The 17,802-nt window shown below is 36.4% G+C and overlaps 1 long non-coding RNA gene across 4 annotated transcripts in view; it reads left to right on the top strand.

Moving 5' to 3' along the window:
* The window catches only part of LOC105486199 (uncharacterized), a 71,454-nt gene extending 56,320 nt beyond the window's left edge, over window positions 1–15,134 (top strand). For all 4 annotated transcript variants that reach the window (XR_011621069.1, XR_011621072.1, XR_011621070.1 and 1 more), the window contains 2 exons: window positions 619–721; window positions 12,046–15,134. This is a non-coding gene — a long non-coding RNA (uncharacterized lncRNA). The remainder of the gene's footprint in view (window positions 1–618; window positions 722–12,045) is intronic.
* Window positions 15,135–17,802: the final 2,668 nt, after the last annotated feature.

Below are 17,802 nucleotides of genomic sequence, written 5' to 3'. Positions count from 1 at the left end.
AACATCAAACACAACAAAAGGTAATTACATGCGACTAAACTGATAAAAGACTAAAATAGTTTTTATATTTTTTTATTTAAAATACTGCTGATTCTTTTTATTTATTTATTTATTTTTTCTTTTTTGAGATGGAGTCTTGCTTTGTCACCAGGCTGGAGTGCAGTGACACAATCTCGGCTCACTGCAACTTCCACCTCCCAGGTTCAGGTGATTCTTCTGCCTCAGCCTGCCTCCCGAGTAGCTGTGACTACAGGCATGTGCTACCACACCAGGCTAATTTTTGTGGTTTTAGTAGAAATGGGGTTTCATCATGTTGATCAGGATAATCTCAATCTCTTGACCTCGTGATCCACTTGCTTTGGCCTGCCAAAGTGCTGGGATTACAGGCGTGAGTCAATGTGCTTGGCCTTTTATTTTTTTATACTCAATAATTTTTTTTTTTCTTTTGAGCAATTTATAGCTGACAACAATTTGGTACAATATACCTTTGTAAAAAACCTGATTTTCTTTGTCTATCTGATTTTTCCAGAGTTTAGAAATAATTTGTGAGTATTCTTAATTTATTATGATATAATTATTTACATAAGTTCAATACAAATCTATTTTCTTATGTAACAGGACACGATGAAGGACATCAGTTATTTAATGAAGGATTTGACAGGAACAGAATATATTCCAATAAGGCTGAACTGCTTTGAGGAATCCAGGTTGACTTTCTAGAGTAAGTAAAAAGCCTCTTTAAAAGGCTGGGTTGGCACCTTGTCCACACAGTTCCTTTACAAGGTTCCTGACCTGTGATAAGTTTAAAAAAAAAAAAAAAAAAGGCCCAGAAAACGAGTTATTTGGGGATCCACTCCCCCAAAAATAGAAATTTATCCAGGTATTACAGACAGCCTGATGATACATGCTTGGCTTGGCTTCAGAGCCTTAAGAGACTTTTAAAAGTCTAATCTGAGATTCCTTGTAAAATTTTTCCAACAAAGCCAATTTAAAAAGAATCTAGATGGCCAATCACTATTCATACTACATTTTATACAAATAATCAGGCTGGCCGGGCACGGTGGCTCAAGCCTGTAATCCCAGCACTTTGGAAGGCCGAGACGGGCGGATCACGAGGTCAGGAGACCGAGACCATCCTGGCTAACACGGTGAAACCCCGTCTCTACTAAAAAGTACAAAAAACTAGCGGGGCGAGGTGGCGGGCGTCTGTAGTCCCAGCTACTCGGGAGGCTGAGGCAGGAGAATGGCGTGAACCCGGGAGGCGGAGCTTGCAGTGAGCTGAGATCCGGCCACTGCACTCCAGCCTGGGCCACAGAGCGAGACTCAGTCTCAAAAAAAAAAATAAATAAATAAATAAAAAATAATCAGGCTAAGTGTAATAAAACTGTAACTTATTTTACAAATAAACTGGTCCTGCTATGATTTGTCTTTAGTAAAAATTGGGGACTAGAAAAAAATTGTTTAAAATAAACTAAAACATACCTGTTATTAGATTCTAGCCTTAATCATTGTTTTTGAGTTTTTATTATTTTGCTACAATTCAGATTAAATCCTAAATTCCTTCCTGGCTATAAGTCTCCCAACTAATGTTTCCAAATGTTTTCTACTTTCTGACTTAAAATTACTAAAATTAATACTGCGTTTTCCTAAAGCCCTATAAGCTAAGGGTAGACAACTTGATAAAAACTTTTTTTAAAAAATCATTATAACACTTAATAGACAAACAGCCTTTGAACTTGACAATGTGTAGACTACTCAAAAGTTCCCTTGAACACCTGATACAAACTACAAACAGAAAAAAAATTGTTGGATTGTTACTATCTGCTCTCACTTTGTCTAAAGATGCTTCAAGCCTAACATCTAAAAATCTTAGCAATGGGCTGCCTCTTAGAGTCAAAACCTAAGTTTATAGTTTTTTTTAACCGTTAACTTTTGTTTTTATGCTGTTTCCATAAAAATGTCTCTTATTCAATATCTGATTGCAAAAATCATAAAGAAACCCAACTTTGGTAAAAGCCCATCTACACCACCACTGCCTGAAATAAGATGCTAGCATTAACTGTTTCACTTGCTGCCCTGTTCTCAAGACTGAGAGACTGCTTCAATTAAACAGCTCATACAACAATCCACCAACCCAAGTCCTGGCCTGTGAAACTTCTCTGGGAAGTTTTAGACCAGAGAATGTTGGAAAACAGAAAACAACATTCAAAAATGGCCTCAGAAACAGCCTCAGGGAAAAAAAAAAAAAAAAAAAAAGATGTTTTCTCTGACCTTCTCCCACCTTCCTGCCTCCTGTTTTTCAGCCCCATTCTCCCCCAAGGCTGGTCTTATAAACTTGAATCCCTCTTCCACAAGCCAGGACATACAAATCAGAACCTCTTTTCCTCAAAGTCAGCCATAAAACCTAAAAATTTGACTCCAGCTTTTCTTCTGTCTTTTTGTATAAAAACTGGCAATAAAAAATGATCTGACCCCCTTTCCAGAGAGGGTCCTGTCCCACATCCGGAAGGAAGAAATACATGCTCTGAAAAACCAAGACAAATCTAGACCCAGAGGCCTTGCTAGATTGCTCCACTCAGTCTGTTAACGTTAGATAATACCCTATTTTTCCAAACATACTTCTATGCAGCTATCCACACTTTCTTGAACCTAAGCATAAAAATGGACATTTTTTTCTATATCTTTGGGTCTTCAATCCAAAAGATCCTGTTTACACGTTAATACATTTTGAATGCTTTTTCTCCAGTTCATCTGACATTTATGAGTTCATTTTTCAGTAAACCTTCAGAAGGACAAAGTGAAAATTTTCCCTTGACCCCTGCACCCTCAAAGCTCATTCCTTAAACCATGAACTCTTGGCTTTGCCCCATGTTTCCACACAAGATACTTATTTAATAGAGAAACAACACTTCACTTTCTTCCAGCCCCGCAGATCATCCTGCACTCCTTAGCCCCGCCAGTCTTCGTCCCACTTAAACTTGGGGCCTAAAAGGAGCTTCACTTCAGCAAAATGTTTAATACATTTTGAAAGAAAAATATGATTTTGATTTAAGAAATACATAGATGGTAACTTTTGAGATAGACATTTTAAAATATTCAATTTAGAGGAAAACAGAGCAAAGAATCACAAAGAGCTGTTTTAGTGGAAGTTGAAGATAAGGGAATCATCTCCATGGACCCAGGCCAGATATAGCTCTCAAGGATTTCTCAAAACCATTTACCCCTCACTTTTCATTACTACCTGTACAGCCTCAGTTTAGGCTCTAGTTATCTTTGGCAGACACTACAATCATTGATTCATAATTGGGCTCACTGTGATCAGTCATAGTCTCTAGTTCATTTTCCATAAAGAAATTAATACTTAAAATGCTAACCTACCCATCTGAATGGATATACCCTTAATTACACCACAAGGTACAAAGTAAAAAATATAAATCAATACTACTCAAAGTGCTAGTCCAAAATTGTTTGATATAAATCAATGATTACTAAAACACAGAAATTGAGAGTAAGCATTTGGAATCCTTTCTAGCAATTTGAAATTGCCTTGATATCGAAGTATGTAATTTCATATTTTATAAACATATCTATCCACATCATATTTGAAATTAAAGGATAATAATAAAGTATAATTGTCCCCTCACCATACATAGTTGAGAAGTCTTATTCTAACCATCTTAGCATGACATACAAAGTCAGTATCTGCCACGTATCAGTCTCTGCAACTGTGCCTTCTGCCTTCTCCAAGTTAGAATTTTATCCAGTAATTTCAACTCACTTGTTCACTACACCTATCAGTAAACCATAGCAAGGGGCTATATAGTATGGTGGTTAAGGATATGGACTCTGGAGTCAGATAGCAGGGTTCCAAATCTGTCCTCTATCATTTACTGGCTATGTGACCTTAGGTAATTCACTTAAACATTCTGTGCTTCAGTTTCTCCATACCTAAAACTGGGATAGTAATAACTGCCTCATATGTTTGTGGGAGACATGAAATGATTTCATGAATCACTTAAAATGGTGCCTAGAATAAATGTTAAGATCATTGTCGTTTTTATTATTTTAGTTTCCATGCCTTGATAGTATGTTTTCTCTGTCTTACTTACTTGCCTTCCTCTAACTTTGCATCTGGCTACTAAGCAGCTTTAAAGACAAATTAGACTTCATCTTCTCCTGGAGGCCTTCCTTGATTTTCCCAGACTGATTTATGTGTTCACTTTGTGCTACCTCATCACGCTGAACTGATGCCTCTATCATGGCATCTATCACATGATATAAGGACCTCTTTATGTGTTTGTTCCTTCTACTTTGTTTATTAAGTCTTGATGAATACTTAACACTTATAAAATACTTAATACATATTAACAGACCCCATAAACATACATATTTAACAGATCCCATTTTGATCCTCAGAAGGATCCGTGTTCACACCATCTTGTCATTTCAACTGAGCATTGCTTCCTGGAAGAAAATCTGGATGGGAAGAGATAGCTTTAGTGCCCAGAGTAAGATAAATGGGGATTGGAGCCTCTTGAATTGCCCTCCCTGCGCTTAGCATTGTCCTTGAGGCTTGCAACAGTATATATACCAATCCCAAAGAAACTAGCCCAGGTAAAGGCTATGTACAGCATGACCTATGCCATAAAAATATGCCCCTTTCCTCATCGAATTCTATTATACTGTTAATAATACAAACAGTGATGAGAAAAGATTTACAGTTTTCATCATAATCTCTTTTCTACTTACTATACTTCTGACTACAAGCACGATTATTTGATGAAGCAAAGAAAGGCTCCAAATTTTAAATTGAACTAAAAATGAGTTGTGCATTGACAATGGTTATAGTATTCTTGAATTAATTACAATCAGAGGTGACAGTGTTTTCAGAAATCTCGTGTTGTCAATATAAAATAGCTAAAACCCCAATTATCAATGACCTTGTGAAAAAAAAAAAACTGGCACTCAAATACCATTAATAGCCATAATGAAATCTCAAATAATAGTGCTACTGTAAGCCTCTTCATAATCTTTATTAAACAGAGCCTAAAAGGAAAACAAAGATTAATCTGGGCACAGGTTTCTCAGACAATGGCTAAAGAGCATGCAAATTACCTCAATAGGTGAAAAGCTATAAGGAAATCAGGCCTCTGAGGAAAAAATAAAATGCAAAGTACAATCAGGTGAATTGATAGGTACTTTTAGTTATCCAGCATAAAGGAGAAAAGCAGGGAAACGTGAAAAATTTTAAATTGCAAACAATCTAAAATATTGTAGCAAATTATTTCAAGTTTTCTCATATGACTAATCTACTTTTACAAGGCATGAAAAATATAATACTTACCTGTTTGAGCTTAAGCACTTTTTCATGGTCCTCTTCAGTGTATGAGTACGTACAGGAGCTGTAAGAACAAATGTGCAAAGAGAAAGGATGAAAAAAGCTGGAGACTGACTGAGCCACTGAATACTGAAGCTTACAGGCACTTTCCTATCGAAATGCTCACAGATTCAAGGCCCCATGTACAAGGCAAAAAAAAAAAGCACTAGAATTTTGATAATCACATCTAAAAGAGTATTAATACGATGCATGATTTTAGAAAACAGGCTTTTTAAATTGCTACTTTATTGAGCAATTTCCATAAAAGATTTCATTATGTTAATTTAAAGATACAAACAGCAAAAGCTGAAAGTAAAATAATTTTAACTTCTCATTTTGTAACATATGGTGATAAAAAAGTGAAGCAGTCAAAAGGAAAGACATTTGAAAAATAGGAAAATCTTACAGGTGGTACTTAAGTCAGAAATGTTTCTTTTTTATCTATATTTAGGGATATTTATTAAACTCCTTCCAGGGCAGCAACGCTAAAAGAGATTTTGTCTTACACATTCTTGCAAACATCTAGTGCAAATGTTAAAAACTTGTGCTTCTGGATAATCATACCTCCAGGGTTTTAGCATCGTGTGGATCTGTGTGAATTATTTTGCAAATGCAAATAATGTATCATCTAGAGAAATAGGAATTCAGTAGTTGGCATTTGACAAGATCAAAAGGAAAAAAGGTGTTTACTTTATCAACTAAATATTGAAAAGTTTCAGGTAAAGAGACACGCTTTTTATAAAATTAGTTTAGCAACCCTAACATCAGTAAGAAACAATACAATACCAACAACATTGATGTGCAAAAGGTCATCATTTGTAAGATAAATGATATCCCACATGGTGAAAAAGGAAAGTTATGTCAACTGAAACAAGAACGAATATAAATCAGGTTATTCCTGGCTGAGGGTGTCATCAAAACCTTCGTAAAGAAAGAATGGTAAGAATAAGGCCAGCACCAGCTCGTTCTCTTCTCACTGAAAAAACAAAATAAAACAAAACAAAAAACAAACAAAAAAACCCCACCATGGTAATCCCCAAAATCAATAGACCTAATGTGCTATTTTTAACAGTTTAAGCATTCTGCTACTGATAGACCTTCACGGTTTCTTCTTCTTGTTTTGCCACTGTACTCAACAGGACATTTATCATCCTTATATATTTACACTTAATTCGTTTTACTTTTGTTTGTACACATCTGATTCCCAAAAGTGGTTTACATGGTATGTGAGCTATTCGTGCCCTTTTTTATCCTGAACGTGTGTGTGTGGGATGGGAGGAGTCAAAATAATTAAATTAGTAATGACTTGGTTGTGATTACGAGAGTTCAGCAGCTTCATGAAGTACATTTCCAGAAAAGCATTTAATTCAACAATTTGGTTTACTTAGTGGACCTCTCCTTATTAAAGTGGTGAGTGTAATTTCACACACACACAAAAAAAGAAATGGACCAGGTCAAAGTGCAAGGGTAACAATTATAAATATGGCACATGCATTTTAGAAGGTCACAGAGAAACTTTCATAAGCTGCCTTCTTTCTTATTCTGTTCTCATCTTTCTTCTCTTCCCCAGAGTTACCCCATGTGCCAGTCATATTTTGTTTGTTTAAAGCCACTACAGTTTAATGAAATTTCACACTTTTTCACAAGCCCACTTAGGCTGTGAACAAACTATTTCCTCTGCTAGAAGATTCACCGTATACTACCCCTGCTCCATACCCACCAGATAAACTCTTCCTTCAGCCTTGAAAACTAGGTTTCATGTCACTCTGGTAGGGTAAAGTCCCCCTCCTGGATATGCAAACTTGAATAAAGCTCCATCTTTTAGATAACACATTATCACACTCTATTGTAATGCCTTGTCTGTTTCCCTCATTGCAATGTGACTTTTTGAAGGCAGACCTGCCTTTTGTCTCTGATAACTTAATACTTATTATAGTGCAGACTTTCAGATTTTTTTTTTAACTTAACTGGATGAAAGAGTAACATAGAAAGCAAGAGGGCCAAGAACATTGGCTATTTAGGCACATACATTGAACTGATATAAAGAGAAAAAAAAAAAAAAAAAAAACCCTAGTGAGTTGCCCTAAAAAGAAGTATTTAAAGAAGTAAATAGAGAAAGAGGCAATAGATCTGTGGGTATGAGAGTTTAAAAAGGAGAGTAGAAAACATTGTCAAATGCTATAGAAAAAGGTTGAAAGAAACAGAAAGGAAAAGAAGAAATACTAAAGAAAGCCCAAAGTGAAGACACAATATATTTAATAGCTTTGGTTGGCTATGAAGGCTGAAGGAATAGGTGTTAGCAACACCTGTGTCTTGGCACTGGCGAATGAACTAAAAGAATTTTTAGAAAGGCAATTAAGGGGTAAGAATGGGGCAACTGAACTTGAGTAGATGGAGATAAACTGAAATAGAGGCTGAGAAACAATAAGAAGAGGTACAAAATAGAGACACTACGACAATGACAAGCTAAGTCTGTGTTCCCACCTAGGCCGTATACTCCACATTACCCCATTCCCCCACCTCCCCACCCTGCTTTACCCTTAGGTAGGGAGTATTCCAACAAATTCAAGCTTCAATCTGCCTGGCAGTATGTCTAGTCACATTCCATGTAAATGGAGATTTCTATTCCAACAAAAGTTTATTCATCATTATTATTATTTAGAAAGCCCAGATTCACTTGTTATAAAACAGAAAAATTAATAACAACAATAAAGTACAATCTGCCACTGTAGCTTCATTTGTTATGCTATGCTTAGAAAAACAGATATTTATGAAGAGCTACTTGAAAGATAAATTTATGTTAAACACTTCATTTATTTATTCATATGTCAAAAATTATACACATAGCTGCAAAAAATAGCTTATACAGGAGATGAGACCAACTAGTAGGCTTTTTAAAAAATGTGACAGAATTATAACCTCCCTGAAGGTGATAAGAAGTGGAAAAATCACAAGATAAAAGAGAAAATCATTACAGAAAATGATCCCTGATAAGCAAATCGGTTCTGTAAAGTATAAAATTACTTTTTAATTTTTAAATTTCATATTTTATAGAGAAGGAATGTCTTATACAGAAATGCAGCTACTTAAAAGTTGGAGTACTTCTATCTATGATATTGAAAACTGTATTGATATATTTTCCTTTACTGCAAATTATAATTACCAGAGTTTTCCTGCTAAAGACCAGTACATTATCATTAAAATAATCATAGCTCTGTCATAATTTATATTGTTTTGTTTAATTTATGAATGAATAATTATGTAATATGCTTCTCACTTTTTTTTAGTAAATTATAAATTTGGTTGCTGAATAAAAATATCAGCAAAAACCATTCTATTGCTCTCCAAAAGCTATAGCCTAATGCAGTTCTTGGCATGCTTCCCATATTGTCTTATGTACCACAGCTCAAATTTTTTCTAATTCTTAAGACTTACAATTAGGAAGAAGAATGAAATGATAAACTAAAATAGATGTTTTCTAGTGTGGTTTTTAACTTCCTCTGACTCACGCTTTTTCTACTTTAGAAAACGAAGTGCTTCTTAGAATGAGCATAAGTCAGAGAGCATCACTAAACTTCTAATAAACCTTCCACACCACCACCTATGATTTAAATTACTTATCTAATGGTGAAAGCTTTCACATACCATCCCCAGTCCCTTGAACATTTGGAGTGTCCTTCATTTTCTGTAGAACAATTTGTTATTCCTAAGTACGGAATAGTTTGGTGAGATTTGATCACTTAACATATATGAAATGTATTAGAAAATGTATGTAGAAAATGTTAAACATGAAATGTATTTTATATTTAGTACTATAAATACTATACTATTAATACAAATTAACGGGCATCTTTAGATTCAATGTCTTAATAGTATAGCAATAAAAAGATCTTGTGATTAAAGACCAAATAATAATAACAATTTCTCTGGAATTATCAAGCCATGAAAACACATTGCAAAGCAATCCAGATTCAAATATTTGTGTTTAGAGATTATTTTAAGTTTGTTTTATGCCCTCTCAATTTGCTAACTAGGAGAGAATTCAGAAAATAATTTTAAGACAACCATTCTGTGATACATTAGGCATTTTTTAAGTTGACTAGCAATCTAATAGCTTTATTATTCTCAAAGCATATTTGCCAGTTTTATCACCACTCTTACAAGATTTTCATGACTTATATCTTCTCTTTTTAGCTTGGGAGAGTTTTAGAATTGTGCTCCCTTAAAAGAGAACGAGAAAAAGATCATTTTGCTCTCCTTTTAATCTCCAGGTTTAGATGTTGCTTGCAATGGTCAATTTTCTCACTGTCAGCACATTACGTATTAGAGATAGTTTCTAGGCATCAAAAAAAAAACAGAGAATCTCAGAGAGAATCATAATAAAGCTTCCCTACACATTTTATCTAGCAGAGAACAGGTCACAATGCATATAGAGCAATAACTCTCTTTCCTTTAAGAAATAAGTTGCCATTGAAGAGCAGCAATGCCAAATTCCCATGGAGTTTTACTAAAATAATTTGTATTTGTAATAGAACTACTGGAAATAAAAATGTGCTGACCTCTACCCATTCCTGGCCTGTTCACATAATTTAATTTAGAGAAAAGGGAACCATTCAGTGAGATCACGATTAAATGAAATAGAAGTTATACTTTCCTCAATGTGGTTGAGACATAGAAATTGTGATGGTTAATATTGAGTGCAAACTTAATTGTGTTGAAGGATGCAAAGTATTGTTTCTGGGTGTGTCTGTGAGGGGTGTTGCCAAAGGAGACTCACATTTGAGTCAGCTGACTGTGTGAGGTAGACCCATCCTCAATCTGGCTGGGCACCATCTAATCCGCTGCTAGCATGGCTAGAATAAAGCAGGCCGGAGAAGATGCAAGAGCAGACTTGTTGAGTCTTCTGGCCTTCAACTTTCTCCTGTGCTGGATGTTTACTGCCCTGAAACATCAGACTCCCAGTTCCTCAGCTTTTGGACTCTTGGGCTTACATCACTGGTTTGCAAGGGGCTCTTGGGCCTTCAGCCACAGACCAAAGGCTGCACAGTAGATTTCCCGACTTTTGTGGTTTGGGGACTTGAACTGGTCCACCACTGTTTTCCTTGCTTCTTAACTCACAGACAGCCTATTGTGGGACTTTACCTTTGTGATCATGTGAGTCAACTCTCCTTAATAAACTCCCTTTCATATATACATCTATCCTATTAGTTCTGTCTCTCTAGAGAACGCTGACTAATGCAGAAATCAAGGACAAAAGGAGTTTGGGTGAAAGAAGAAAGTTTGGGTTGAAATAATTTTAATAAACTAGAATTAAGGTTAAAGAGATCTTGAGCTCTGTCATCATTAACTTCTGTGTGAAATAGTGAAGAAAAAGTGAGAAAGCAAGGTGAATAGGAAAGAGATAACTGAAAATGTGAAAAACTGATCACTTGTGCTTTTTTTTCTTTCTCTAAATAATTTTTTAAATGGAGAAACACACAAGGGCAAATAGAACTGGAGATAAATATTCTCAGGTGAGAGTTGTCAACAAAGGTTTGGACTTTCTCAGAGGGCAGATAGATAGAAGTAAATGACTTGCAGTATAGACAAAGTTGAGACTTAAGTACCTATTGAGGAGGATGCCCAGAGGAACCAGGCTTTTTGGGTTACAAAAATCTTTCTGAAAGGCTCAGAATTTGAGGCACAAAAGTCTTGGGAGCAGGAGGATTGGGGGCCAGCCTCAGTTTAAAGTCTACATAGAGGTTAGGTTGCCTAGATTCCATCTCTCACCTAACACAGACAACTAAATACTCCTTTCCAACCAGGCAAGAGATGAGTGATTTATTCCCCCAGCAGAATAGAGCAGCAAGTTCCAAGTCTCAGAAACACTGGAAGAGAAATGCAAACCAAAGCCACAAAGCGATTTAAGTTCACATGAGTTAGAATACTTAAATTAAAGATTGGCAATACCAAGTATTGGTAAGGAAACTGAAACTCTCATGCATTGCTGAAAATGTAAATGTACAATCACCTTGGGAAACAGTTTAATAGTTTCCTATATGTTTAAACATACATCTGTCTTTTGATCCAGTAATTCTACTCCTAAATATTTACCCAAGAGAAGTGAAAACATACATTCACTCAACTATTTCCACAAGAATATTTATAACAGCTTTACTCATAATAGCTCCAACTGGAAACAACTCAAATGTCCAATAGCAATTGAATTCATAAACAAGTTATGATTTAATAATATTATGCAATAATACTTAGTAATAGAAGAGAGTAGATTACTTATGCAACAGCATGGATAGATCTTAAAATTACTTTGCTGAAAAAATATGGCAAATACAAAATGGTGCATATTATATGATTTCATTTATATAAAAACCCAGAAAAGACAAAACATCTATAGAGACAGAAAGCAGGTCTTTGGGGTCGCCTCTGGCAGGGTTTGAGATGGGGATTGACTACAGATTGGCATTAAAGAACTTTCTATGGCAATTAAATATTGATTCTGTTAGTGGTTATATAAACATATATGTGTCACAAAGACTAAGCTGTGCTTAGTATGAGTCCATTTTATTATCCATAAATAATACTTTTGGAATGTTGATTTTTAAAATAGATCAAAGTAAGTTGCAGTGTGTACTGTTTTACTTAACATTTAAATATTTGTTTTGTAACAGAGATGTAAATGCATTTGAAGATTGAAGGAAAGAGTCTACTGGATTAATAAAAACATGTTGATATGAGCAAAAGAGGGAAAAATTGATGAAGCATCATTCTGGAGCTGATGGGAAGGTTCAAAATAATTGGTAGAGGGGCTAGCCCTATAATGGTGACCACCATAGTAACCATTAACTTTGTTAAAGACTCTGTTAAAAAATTTTATGAATTATCTCAATTCATCATCACAATAATCTTATGATGCAGGCAGTATGATTCCCACTTTACAGATGACAAACTTAGGATTCACAAAGATTAATAGTATGCTCAAGGTAGCACAACTAATCAGTGGTAAAACTGGAATTTCAATTAATATTTGAGAGCATTTATTTTAGAAAACTTGTCATTGTAAACTCTCTGTCTCTTTGAAATGTACGTAAATCTTTTCTAAAGCTAAATAAAACTTGTCAGCTTTAGGACCCCGGAATGTCTTTCTCAAGGACCTAGGAAGCATATTTTTGAAATGCAATCATCAAGGAAGATAGGAACCCTACCTCTCACCTTCCGTGGGAGAGTAGGAGCCTAAGTTCATTGAGTATCTTGCTCTGAGCTCTAAAGGTACCTATTGTCATAAAGATATGAGAAGTTTATTTTTCCTTTGAATGCAACCAATTTGTGAACACATATGGTCCCCCTAGTTGTGAGGTGAACTTAAGATAAACTATGTGTGATAAATGGTGCTGTCCAGTCCTCTTACTTATGGACTAATTATTGTTTGTCTTGAGAAAATGTATATATAATGGTCTGCATCTGCTTAGTTATATAAAAGACAGATTTTTTTCTGTCTTCAACCTCTTTGTCAATTGCTCATGATGTTCATCACACTCTGGTTTAATGTTTATTCAATAATAAAATTGTTTGTCTTCTACCTCTGCAGAGAGCTTTTCTGGGCTAGGAAGAGATTTTGGTTTTAATTATATCCCCCTAACAAAGATTCATAGCTAATTCCATGTTTTTCACATCTGAAGGCTTGTTTTCAAAAATTTATTTAAAGTTTTTCTGAATTTCTAGTTAGCTAAAGCAAGCACTACAAGTTAAATTTACTCTCCCAGAGCAATGGAGAAAAGATGGAATGATGTTTTTAAGTGAAATATTTGACATTTCTGCTCATTTTATAGAAACCAGATGATACATAAGCCTGCAACTCACTACCTGGCATTCATCTGACATACCTTCTTCAATACCCACACTCATCATGCTATTGTATTTGTACCAAATGTTTAACCACCATTCACTTTTCCTTAATTTCTCTCTTAAATGTCAACACAATGAAGAATGAACCTGCACAATCCATTAAAGAACAAAGCTATATAAAACATTGTTAATAAGTTACTTGATGCCTGCAATCAACTGCTTCCTTGCCTCTAACTCATTTCGTATGTAGATTGTATCCACTTTCTGTTGATGAATTAGCAGCTTTTACAAGTGAATGGGCAGACAAGAGAAGCTAAATTGGCTAATAGACACACACATAGTTAGAAAAGTCAATGTATTTTGTGCAGTGAAGAGATTTCTTTACAATTCAAAGTAACGAACTAAATTATACATATTAACGTAATGCAATATTTGTTATTGGATTGTTATCCATTTAAATATGCAAGAGCTACACTTTCTCAATGTTGTGTTTCCAAAAAACTCTGCCATATTAGCTCAATTCAATTAAACAGTGGCCATTAGCAGCACCTTTAATAAACATGTTTGGTTTCTTTATTGCATAGTGACATGTACTGACATTATAAAGATTACCAGGTGCAGTGGCTTACGCCTGTAATCCCAGCACTTTGGGAGGCCGAGGCAGGCAGATCACCTGAGGTCAGGAGTTCAAAACCAGCTTGACCAACATGGCAAAATCCTGACTCTACTAAAAATACAAAAATTAGCCGGGCGTGGTGGTGGGTGCCTGTAATCCCAGCTACTTGGGAGGCTGAGGCAGGAGAATCACTTGAACACAGGAGGCAGAGGTTGCAGTGAGCCAAGATTGTGCCACTGCACTGCAGTCTGGATGACAGAGCAAAACTCTATTTGGAAAAAGAAAAAAGAAAAGAGAAAAGAGAAAAGAAAAGAAAAAAAGCTTATCAGGGAACCACAGATATATGAAGATGGCATTATCTGTAAGTCCAAATTCTAACTTTTATTTAGGCCCCAAGAAATGACTGTTGGCTTTGGATTTATGTCAGTAACATCTAACAAAAGGAAATAAGAAATGCATATAAAATATTTGGTCCAGTAGTAATTATACCTGGACATTAGGAGTTGCCATTCAATCTGCACAGGAAGAGCCTGCCTTATTGAATTGCGGTCACCAGTCTTTCTGGCAACATAAAATCAGTAGCCTTATGGGTCAGTTAGAACCAACTCAACATTGCACTTCCTATGGAAAAGAGGCTGAGTCAAAATATGTGACAGCTCTGTGTCAGCTTTTCACATTATTAAAATACATGATTCCTCTCCTTTCACACTCTGAAATGACAGAGATATGGAGTTGTCAGATATTTGGAACTTAGCCCTTCATTAAACAAGAAGTATTATATTAAATCAGTGATTTTGCCTGCCTGAAATGACCTAGAATCTAAACAATCTCCCAGGAATGTGACAGCTATCATTTTTCTATATATATTTAACATTAAAGTCTAATAATTATCATTATAACTATTATCTGCACTCAGGACTTTCCTGTCTCTTGCACGTGCATGTGTACGTATGTGTATGTGTGTGTGTATTTTCATGCCCTATGTTTAAAAGTTTATTTTCAAAATTTGTAAGAAAATTGTCCCACATCTCAGCAAAGATAAAGCATTGTATTTGTTTTTTAAAACACTATACAAAGCAGAAAACTGTCTTTGGTGAAGAAATAACTCATTGTTGTTTTTTCTCTTGATTCATTAATCATTTACCTGGATTTCCAAGAACAAATGAGTGGATGCCCTCTACCAAGAAAAAAAAAAAAAAAAGATGTTGGCAAAGCTACCTGTCAGATATTCATGACATGGACAAAGACTGACTATTAAAAATATACCTTGTAAAATTAAGATATGATCTACATATTTCCAATTGTGCCTTCTTCCAATATATCTTCAAAAAACTGTAAAATTTAAATGTAAAAATTAAATTTAAATGTAAAAGTTAAATGAACTTAAAATTCATAGTCAAACATAAGCATGTTAAAACTAAATCTTCCTTCTAGTACATAAAAAACTAATGTACTATTGGGAAAGACAAAACGATAAAGCTAACTTAATCACTACTTTTTTTCCTCCACTAATAGTGATAGAGGCAGGAGGCAGAGAAACTCAAGGCAGATAGGGGTGGGTCTCCAGCAAAACCCCGCCTTCAAGCCAAAAAGCCTGAAACCCACAGCCCACAGTGAGAACTTCCATCTCTGTGTGCCTGCCCTTTCCCAATTGGTGCTTTCTGAATAATGTCTTTTTACAAATGAAATGTTGCCTTTTCCAAAACTACCTATGGTCCACTCTACCCCCACACATCCTGTGCCTATAAAGACCTCAGACTCAGCCAGTAGAGGAGAGAAGCTACTGGACATTGGGGAGAGGTGACTTGACTTCAGAGATGGCAGCTAGATGTCAAAAAGAGGCAACTTGACTTTGGAAGAGAGAGGCAGAGCAGAGGCTTGACTTCAGGGAAGTGTGACCTGCCCTTCCTATCTCCTTTCTAGCTCCCCTCTCCACTGAGAGCTGCTTTCACCACTCAATAAAATTATCCTCATTCACCATCATTCAATTTATCCGCATGACCTTATTCCTCTTGGACACCAGAGAAGAATTCAAAATGCACTAATTGCAACTACTCAATAAGACTGTCACACTGACCCTTTGCCCTTGCTGGCAGAGGGCAGCCTCCCCATGTGATGAGAAAAGGGCCCATGAGATGGTAACACACTGCTGTCCATGGGCAGCAGAGCCAAGGGAACACTGTAACATGTCCCCTGGGGTCTTGGGGTTACCAGACACCCCCACCTGGATGTTGCTGCAGGGCCTGTACAGAGCTTGATCCTGCCAGTGCTGAAGCAGCTAGCCAGTTCTTTCATTCATTCGCTCTGTTTCCCATACTGGTTCATCTGCACTCTGCCTCCCATGAGGGGTTGAGCAGGGCAGCTGAGTAAATGGGACATCACTGTCATGTGTTCCATTGTTGCAGGAAGTCAGGGACCCCAAACAGAGGGACCTGCTGAAGTCATGACAGAAGAACATAAATTGTGAAGATCTCATGGACATTTGTCACTTCTCCAATCAATACTCTTACAATTTCCTATGCCTGTCTTTACTTTAATCTCTTAATCCTGTCATCTTCGTAAGCTGAAGATGTATGTTGCCTCAGGACCCTGTGATGGTTGCATTAACTGCACACATTGTTCGTAAAGCATGTGTGTTTGAACAATATGAAATTTGGGCACCTTGAAAAAAGAACAGGATAACAGCGATGTTCTGGGAACAAGGGAGATAACCATTAGATCTGACTGCCTGGGAGCCAGGCAGGACAGAGCCATATTTCTCTTATTACTGAAAATGGGTAAGAGAAATATTGCTGAATTCTTTCCCCAGTAAGGAATATTAATAATCAACAGCCCTGGGAAAAAGAATGCATTCTCGGGGTGGGGGGGGGTCTAAAACGGATGCTCTGGGGGTGTCTCTCTTATGCAGTTGTAGATAAGGGATGAAACACTCCCTGGTCTCCTGCAGCACCCTGAGGCTTGCTAGGATTAGGAAATTCCAGCCTGGCGAATTTGAGTCAGACTGGTTCTCTGCTCTTGAGCCCTGTTAAGATGTTTATCAATGAGAATGCATGCACAGCGGGACATGGAACTTCATTAGTAATTCTAGTTTTGCCCTGACCTTGTGATCTCGCCCCGACCTTCTGCCTTATGATCTTTTGTTGCCCTTGAAGCATGTGATCTCTGTGACCCACACCCTATTGGTACAGTGCCTCCCCTTTGAAAATTGGTAATATAAACTTGCTGGTTTTGTGGCTCAGGGGACATCACGGAACCTGCCAACATGAGATGTCTCCCCCAGACACCCAGCTTTAAAATTTCTCTCTTTTGTACTCTTTCCCTTTATTTCTCAGACTGGCCAACACTTAGAGAAAATAGAAAAGAACCTACGTTGAAATATTGGGGGCTGGTTCCCCCAATATTCCACAAAGGGGTCAAGAAAACATCCTGCATCAATAGGAATCATTCCTTTTCTCACCATTGCACTGAGAAAAAAATTAGGATTTCTAATGGTCTTTTTATGTATTCAACAACTTCACAGCAGGAATGAAAAACCCATTGGGTCAGCAGCTTTTGGCTGTTTTCAAAGAGGAAAGGTGGTTGTAGTGAAAGAATTACTGCTACGGCCTTCTCAGTGACCTCCCTGTGACACTTACCTGACATGTCACCATTAGTGATTCATGTGGGGGCCACAAAAACCTTTATGCAAAAAACTATGCATGATCTTGCCAAGGAGACAAGAGTCCCAATGATTCTTTTCCTCTCCTGTGAAAGTCTGCATGCATTCAGTGTGGAGATAGGAGAATTATGTCCTATATAGCTAATTTTCATCTAACAGTCACTGAAAATCTATTACATGCAAAGATGTTCATAGTCATTTCTGGACAACTTGAAAAGAAAGGTAAAGAAACTATTATAATATGATATGATATGAGATATGATAGACATAACACAGGTGTATGGTAATCTTCTCCAAAATCACATGATT

The sequence above is a fragment of the Macaca nemestrina genome, chromosome 3 (genome assembly GCF_043159975.1).
Source record: "Macaca nemestrina isolate mMacNem1 chromosome 3, mMacNem.hap1, whole genome shotgun sequence".
Taxonomy (NCBI): domain Eukaryota; kingdom Metazoa; phylum Chordata; class Mammalia; order Primates; family Cercopithecidae; genus Macaca; species Macaca nemestrina.
This window is presented reverse-complemented; position numbering and strand designations above follow the sequence as displayed.